This window comes from Paralichthys olivaceus, chromosome 23 (genome assembly GCF_024713975.1).
Source record: "Paralichthys olivaceus isolate ysfri-2021 chromosome 23, ASM2471397v2, whole genome shotgun sequence".
In the NCBI taxonomy this organism is placed as follows: Eukaryota; Metazoa; Chordata; class Actinopteri; order Pleuronectiformes; family Paralichthyidae; genus Paralichthys; species Paralichthys olivaceus.
The window spans coordinates 450,074-458,311 of record NC_091115.1 but is presented as its reverse complement, the minus strand read 5'-3'; the positions used below and the strand labels follow the sequence as shown (position 1 = coordinate 458,311).

At 43.1% G+C, this 8,238-nt stretch overlaps 1 protein-coding gene across 6 annotated transcripts in view; it reads left to right on the top strand.

The window, feature by feature from the left end:
- Positions 1-460: 460 nt before the first annotated feature.
- pthlha (parathyroid hormone-like hormone a) overlaps positions 461-8,238 on the top strand; it is a 54,660-nt gene continuing 46,882 nt past the window's right edge. For 5 of the 6 annotated variants that reach the window (XM_069519918.1, XM_069519914.1, XM_069519916.1 and 2 more), the window contains exons 1-2: positions 3,372-3,781; positions 6,389-6,555. The gene's annotated coding sequence lies outside the window, so the exon portion shown is untranslated. Of the gene's footprint in view, positions 568-3,371; positions 3,782-6,388; positions 6,556-8,238 lie in introns of those variants that run through there. The other variant, XM_069519915.1, reaches the window with a different exon arrangement.

The following is an 8,238-nucleotide window of genomic DNA, read 5'->3' as shown; positions in this document are numbered from 1 at the left end:
ATATCTCTGGTTATGTGTCACCACTTTTCTCATCTGTTTAGAACCGAGAGAATAAAGAACAAGCTCACGTCTGAACAGAAACTTGACTGTTTAAAACTGGAAAAGTTTAAAGTTCTGAAGATCGAGGACTAAGTTTGACTTCAATTTTTATTGAAGTTCTTATTTAATCTGCTGGTGTTTTACTTTGTAGCTTTAGTTACAAGACTCTGTGTTTTTAGTCAGATTCAGAATCAGAGATGATGAACTGTTTCCATCATCTTTGATTCTTTTGCATTTATCTTATTTACAACATATTTTCTAATTGGTTTTATAACATTGTGTTAAGTTTGGCACATTTATCCACTTCCTGTTTTATTTTGCCAACACCAGCATTTTCTCTGTCTTCACTTCCTGGTTCTGAGTCAAATTACCACTGCTCACCTGTTTCCTGTCCCTGCATTTCCCACCTGGTGAACCCCGTTATAAGCTCCTTGCTGCTCGGGTGCATGTGTCTCAGTGTTTCTTCTTCTCTTGTTCGGACGTCAGATTTTTGCTTCTCGTCAGTTTTTATTCGACTTTTCTTCAGAAGTGAGTAAAGTTTACGACTTTCATCTCGAACGGTGACGTCACCTGTCGGTTTGTCAGCTGCTGTCCTGAAGCCTCACTTTGACATTGTGTTCAGCGCCATCTTGGTTTTTCAAAGGACACGCCCACCTGCACCCATTGGACGGTACTGGCTGTCAATCACACTGTGGTATCCACTTCTATAGAAACTACCTGTGGAGTCGCCTCCTGCTGGTCACTGCACAGAAGACAGGTTTCAGACACTTCCTCACCGGCTTCGTTTTCTGTCTACCTCTGTTTTCATAAACTGTCTCTGGATTCAACACAACTTTATTAACAATACAAACCATGTGATATTCGCTGACATTTATTTTCCTGCTGAAGGTCACACGTCTGCGTTGCGTGTCCGTCACTGAGGAACCATGTGATGAACACGTGTTTGAACATTTGAATGGCTTTAGTTTGAAGACGTTTCTCCGGGACTTCTTTTAAACGTGGTCTGGTCCTGAGGGGCCGCGGTCAAACAAACAGGTGAGTGAGGTGAGGACACGTTCCTTTAAATAGAAAACAGGATCTGGTGCAGTCGTCTGTTTGGACCAAGGATGGGAAACACATCTGGGCAGCTGTGGGGGGGTGGGAGCGATGACCCCGTACCTCGACGTCTCCTGACTTTAAAACCTAAAAATAGAAAAGTTAGTGAGGAGGAATGTGTTTGTTCCTGCTGCTCCCGGGTCTGTTGCTGGATGTTTGAAGTGTTTAACGAGGCGAGACGGGAACGTCTACAGTGGCTGCTGAGGACAGAACGGTTGAAGAGACAGAAAACTATGTAAAGTATTCACATAAAAAACAGACGCTGTCATATTGTTGGTCTTTATTTACAGTCTATGGTTGGATTTTATCACCTGAATGAAAACTGATCTGTCGTCAAGTCGCTGCGTCGGGAAATTCTGACAATAGTTCGGTTGTGTGGTTTACAGGCCTCCTCCTCATTCTTCTCTTTATGACTGAGACAGTTTGGACTCGTTGTTCTGCTGCTGGATGAATCTGTGTGTGTGTGTGTGTGTGTGTGTGTGTGTGTGTCTTCTGGGTGGCATAATAAAGGGCGACACACCTTCCTGTGAGTGTGAGAGCTTTGAGGAGGCAGGTAGCCACAGACCTGCCGGACGGACGGAGCCGTGTTCAGATTTACAATCACTGGATTTTGTTTGGACTCTCACTTCCTGATGAGTCTTTTCCAAATAAACTGATTCTGTGGAAAAGAAGCTGAATGAACCGCACCAACCGGAAAATTCTCCAGCCACGAGACGCTCGCAGATTTGTTTATCGCTCTTCAGCAGATGTTGGAGACGCTGCAGGAGGAGGGAAAGTGATGTTTGTCCAGATTCAGGAGATTTCTGTGACTTCAGATTAGATGTGAAGGAAAAGGACAGAAAGACAGAGACGAGATAAAGGATAAGAAAGATTAGGAAGGACGGATGTGAGGGAAGCAAATATGAACCATAATCTGTAAACAAAGAAAGTCGACATCACTGCTCTGAAAAGCCAAATGATCTGGATCGCCCCCTGGTGTCTGGACCAAACTAAAAACTCAAAGTAGACGTTAAATAAATGTTTGTAAAGAAGTTTCTGTCGTTTCAGCTCGTTCTCATCTCTGATGTTTGTTCAAGTGTTTCTCATCAGTTTGGTTTGAATCAGTTATTGATGATATAAAAACAGGCGGAGACGTGATGATTGACAGCTGACACTGACTCCTGATTGGTTGACCAGTTGTATCTGCAGAACCTCGATACTGCAGCAACAAGAATCAACCTCATTTAATGGCAGTTTGGAATCATTGGAAAACTAAAATGTGTAACACTAGCCTGTGATGAGGAAACATTTTCAAACTGAGTCGACAGGAGACTCGACTGTAGGTTGAACACGGTGGTGATATTTTTGGTCTGTCAGGTGGAACATGTGGACGTGACGTTGTCATGGGAACAGTCGTCCCCTCGGGCCGCTCTGAGAAGCGTTTTCCTCACCTGACGTAATGACCTTTTCAGTGCGGCTGCCGCTCAGACTCGGCTTCACTTTAACGTCCCAGCAGCTGATCGGCAGCTCTAACTCTGGCTTTTGGCAACAGTTGGCCTTATGAACAACAACACAGAGGCTGGGTGACGTGACACGATGACAAAACACGAGACTGATATCTGAACGTCCAGGTCGTGGTTAAAAATCATTCTGTCCTCTGGCAGATAAAATATGTCAGACGCAGGTAAATAAACCTTTAAGTTGAACTTTACAGATCCTGTTATAAAATAATGTTATGAAGTCTGCGTCACAGTTTGTTTAAATTCTGTTTGACAAGTTGACGATGGAGAAGTTTCTCCTGCTGCTTCTGAGCAGGCGTCACTTTGTTTCACACAAACACAACAGTATAATCACTACCAAGAACACACACACACACACACACACACACACACACACACACACACACACACACAGTCTGAAGCTGCCACGTTCTTCATTCCTCATGTTTCATGTTCGTCAGGGTTGATTAACGAACTCTGTTTCCTCTGGCTTTTATTCTTTTATTGTGACACCGGTGGACGATTCAGACTCAAACATGAACAGACTTTAAAGATGGACGTAGACTCCGGGTCTGGAAAGTGAAGCTGACGTGAGACCTCTGTCCTCTGGAACAAGTCACATCTTTACAAACCGTCCACGATTGTGAAGGAAGCTGCCTGCAGTTCACTGAACGGCCACCGGGGTGATGGGTAACTCAGTTTTCTGAGGTTTGAGTCCAACGACTCAGTAGAAGAAGAAAAGAAAATGTCTTCTGTTTATCTCTGTCAAGGAGAATCCCAGATTTCACTTCACAACCAAACGTCTGCCTCAACATCAACATGTGGTCACTTCTGGACCAGAGAGTCTGCAATCATCAGTCGTCTGCCAAACTCTGCTCTCAGTTCCTCAGACGTTCTCAAACCCGGCGTCTGGAACCCAAACAGAAGAACCTTTGGCCTGAGCCCCTGTTTCCTCTTCCTGCTGTCACTGGGTCTGTTAGCATTCCTGCTCGCTACGCTCACGGCTCCACACTCATCACATTGTGTCTGTGATGACGACCCACGTCTCTGCTGCAGCCGCCCTGAGCACTCAAATCATCACTTTTAATTCATTCATTCATTTTATCTTCTGTGAGGACGACAGTCAGCCCACAGTCAAGATGGCCGACAGTGAGGTCCTCACTAAACTGGTGAGTTCACATCAAATAATAAAATCAAGTTTATCAGAGAAACAAGAACAAGTAGAACGTCTTCATCCACAATACAGCTAATGCTAGCTCTATATGGCTAATGGAAACACTTACACAGCTAATGCTAGCTCTATATGGCTAATGGAAACACTTACACAGCTAATGCTAGCTCTATATGGCTAATGGAAACACATAATACAGATATATACAGTCTATGGTTTACACCAATATATGAAGCTAACAGATAAATGAGCTAACAGCTAATGTTAACACCAATATATGAAGCTAACAGATAAATGAGCTAACAGCTAATGTTAACACCAATATATGAAGCTAACAGATAAATGAGCTAACAGCTAATGTTAACACTAATATATGAAGCTAACAGATAAATGAGCTAACAGCTAATGTTAACACTTATATATGAAGCTAACAGATAAATGAGCTAACAGCTAATGTTAACACCAATATATGAAGCTAACAGATAAATGAGCTAACAGCTAATGTTAACACCAATATATGAAGCTAACAGATAAATGAGCTAACAGCTAATGTTAACACTAAGATATGAAGCTAACAGATAAATGAGCTAACAGCTAATGTTAACACCAATATACGAAGGTAACAGATAAATGAGCTAACAGCTAATGTTAACACCAATATATGAAGCTAACAGATAAATGAGCTAACAGCTAATGTTAACACCAATATATGAAGCTAACAGATAAATGAGCTAACAGCTAATGTTAACACTAAGATATGAAGCTAACAGATAAATGAGCTAACAGCTATAAGATAATCTATAGCTGCTTTATTTTTGCAGTAATAAGTTACTTTCTTCAGTAACTAATTACTTTCCAATGCACTAATTTGTGACACAGCTCAGTTAGTTTTGATGAATTCAAGACTTTGTAAAGTATTTGAAACAGTAAGATTCAGGATGAATCAAAGTGCTTTGTATCTTGTAAATAGTGATAATACTGTGTTGTAGCTGCAGGACCTTGACTTCAGTGAGTGGAGGTTTAATGTTGCAGATCCCAGCAGTAAATCAATGAAAGCATCAGTGAAGTGTCGGTGCAGGACTGTGCAGCAGCAGGTCTGCTCGTATTGTTCGCTCCATTTCATCGTCTCCGTCTCATTGAAGGCCCCCGTCCTCTTTTTAAAACCACAAGTCTAAACACACTTAGCCCCGCGGCCGGCCACAAAAGCCCGCTGTTCACCTCCTCCTGACCAACATGCTCCCGTCATGTTTAGAAAATAACCCTGTGGTCCAAAACACACAGCCCACTCCACCGCTGAAATAAATCTCAATTTCCCTCAGCCACTTTCTTCATTTAGCAGTTATGTAATGAGTCGCCATCGGGAAGGGAAACTGCCGCTGTTCTCCGAGTCGATTGGGATCATCCCACGCTGCACACACACACACACGCACACGGGTGAACACACATGAGTGTACACGTGTCAGTAATGTGTTAATGGGGGTAAAATGTGGAGTGACATCCTCTGGTTAAAGGTCCCACTGTGAACCACACAGGCCATTATTCCTGCGCTCCGCTCGCCCACGTCACATTTAATGGGGCTGTTGGAGGAGGCCGAGGTGTGGTCACCAGCCATTTTCCAAATAATTACCCCTCACAACAGAGACGTTATTGTGTCCAACTGTGGGGCTCAGAAAGTAGGTGAAGCACAGGGAGAAGAGAAACCAGCTCAGACCTACTTTCACTCCACCTCCTGGACTGTGACGAGTAGAAAACACCTCGGCTCTGATAGAAACCTGCTCCACTCTGTTCTTCTGAGGTGAAGTGGAAAGAATCACAGCTGCTGGTGTGAATACAAACGAGAAAGATGAACAAATATGAGACAAACTTTGACCAAAGAAGCAAAAGAAAAACTGGTCGTATATTTAATCAGGAGCAGAAAGAAAACTTTCAAATCAAATTATAAAATGGAGAAATAAAAGAAGCTAAACGGATGTTTTGAGTCATGTGCTCACACAGATGTTTTAAAGAGACGTGATGGACGAGTCGTTAGCGTGTTGTGATTCTGACCTTCAGACCAGTTTCTACAGGAAATACCTTCACATGGTCACAGACGGAGACCAGACGTGAAGCGTCTGAGTCAGTGAGTCAGATCATTCACCGGATCACGTCTAATCTGCTGCAGCAGAACTCAGTGTGTTTCTATTTTAAATTTAGGAGCATGACTCAGGAGATACAGTGGGTCATCCACTAACCAGAAAGTCAGTGGTTCGATTCCCAACATGGCTGCAATGTGTGTAAATGTGATGGAAGCCAACAACAACAAACAAGAATATTTGAAACTATATCTAGCGTGATGTAAAATACTATATATATATATGTATGTACATAAAAATACTTTATATTCACTTACTGTTAAATAAATTTAGTCTTAAATGTTAGGATATAAAAACACAGTGTAAAACATGAATAGTATTTCAAATATAATTGAATCGAATGAAAAATAAAAGTATAAATACAAGTAAGATAAAAATAGAACATGAGTAGAAAAGGCTGGTTTTATGTTATATGTTGTGTGTGTGGCCTCTCTGACTCACCCCTCCTCCCCCTCCATCCTCCCCCTCCTCAGACGACTTCCAGAAGTTTCCGTGACCCTCTGAGCTCCGAGCCAAACGCCCTCTGGTCTCCGTCAGCCTCCGCTCGTCTCACCTGGCCCACCGGCGGCGCTGCAGCCCCCCTCCCCTCCGTCACAGTGGAGACGGACAGGTCCTCCTCGCTGTATTTATCCAACTTCAGGTGAGAGAAAAAAAACTGCACTTCCAAAATAATCAGCCTCCAAATATTTGTACAAGTTAGAGCAACATAATCAGTCAGAGAGCGGCGAGCTTTTCCTGTTCATCAGGACGGCTTATATAAGACCCCCACCGTACACTTAACAACACAGGTACACACAGGTCAACACTCTGAGGAGAGGTGGCGACAACATGCATCTCATTTTACATGACTTATGCTGATAAATCAGTTTCTCTGCTGCTGAACGAGCTGCAGCCAAATATCAAATATTAAAGAAATCACAGAGCGAAGAGACGCTGAGTTCAGATCCGACTTCTCCTCTGAATATTTACAAGATTATTATGAGATGTTTAGGTCTGTGGCCTCGTGTCAGAGTTGATTCATGAACCAGAGAGTGAAGATGGACGGACGCGTCAGTAACGTCCACGTTCTACAGTTTTAAACCTCACACTCTTTATCACTTACTCCAGACTTCAGCGGAACCAGAGCAAACCTGAGCTCCCGTCATCCCCTGCCACTGATTGTCAACATGAACCTCAGAGTGTTTGTGTGTCTGCTGGCTCCTCGTCCGCTCAGATAAAGTCTGACGCTGGACTCACACGGGGTCAGCTGGTGAACTTGGTGTACATCTGGTTGTAGACTTTATTTCCTTGTCTTTAGCATTGGCAGCTAGCATGATATCTATGTTGTGTGTCCTGAAGCATGAACATGATTCTGGTCGTTATGATGATGACACCAGCACCAAGTGCACGTCATGTCCCCCTCCTGCTATTCTACAGGCTCCACCCCTCGTTCCTCACAAGTCCTGTTGTTGTGAACCAGTCGGACCCGGACAATCTCCTGCTGCTGCGGGGGGGGCTTTTACCTGTGTGTACGTGTGTGTGTGTGTAAATACATTCACATAGGTCAGGTGTGTGGTTTGTTTACAGATGAATTCATTGATTCTTGTTTCATAAAGAGAGAGATCTAAATCTCTGCCTGCACTTTGTATTGTTCTCCATAAGGGGGCGTTGTGCAGGGGTGAGGGTGAGTCCCTTCTTCAGATGAAATTACATAATTCTTGGAAAGTTTTGTTCAGTGGTGGTGTGGAAAAATTAATTGACGCTCCCTCGGCATGCAGTTATTTTAAGACACGCTCAATCTGAGGCGAGGTATTTTCTCCGATACAAACACTCGTCCATCACACTGATTCTGAATTTACCGGCACATTCAGGAGGAAATGTTTCTTCTCATGACTCCACAAAGTAAAATAGGTGAGGTCTCGTCTGCCAGAGTTTACAGTCCACTGGAAGATTTTCAGAATAAAATACACCCCCTCTGCACTGAGTTAATGCTCGGACATTAACTGAGGGAGTAAATAAAAATCACACAGACACACTGGAGGAGGGGGAGGGGGACTTGAACATGTGTAACAGGCTGTTTAACGTTTGAAGTCAGAGACATAAAAATGTCTTCCAGGCTGCACAGCTGTGCTCTGAACACCTGAACGCTCCTTGTGTTTAAGCTGATTGTTCGAGTCACTGAGATGAACACAAACACTTTCCAGGTCCTAATTCTAAACGTTTTTGAGTATTTTTCAGTCTGAGACGTTAATAATCTGTAAATCTTTCTCCTCCTTCAAAAAAACAAAGACACTTCTGTAAAATCCAGAGATTTTAAACTTGTGATGTTTCAGTTTCATCTCTG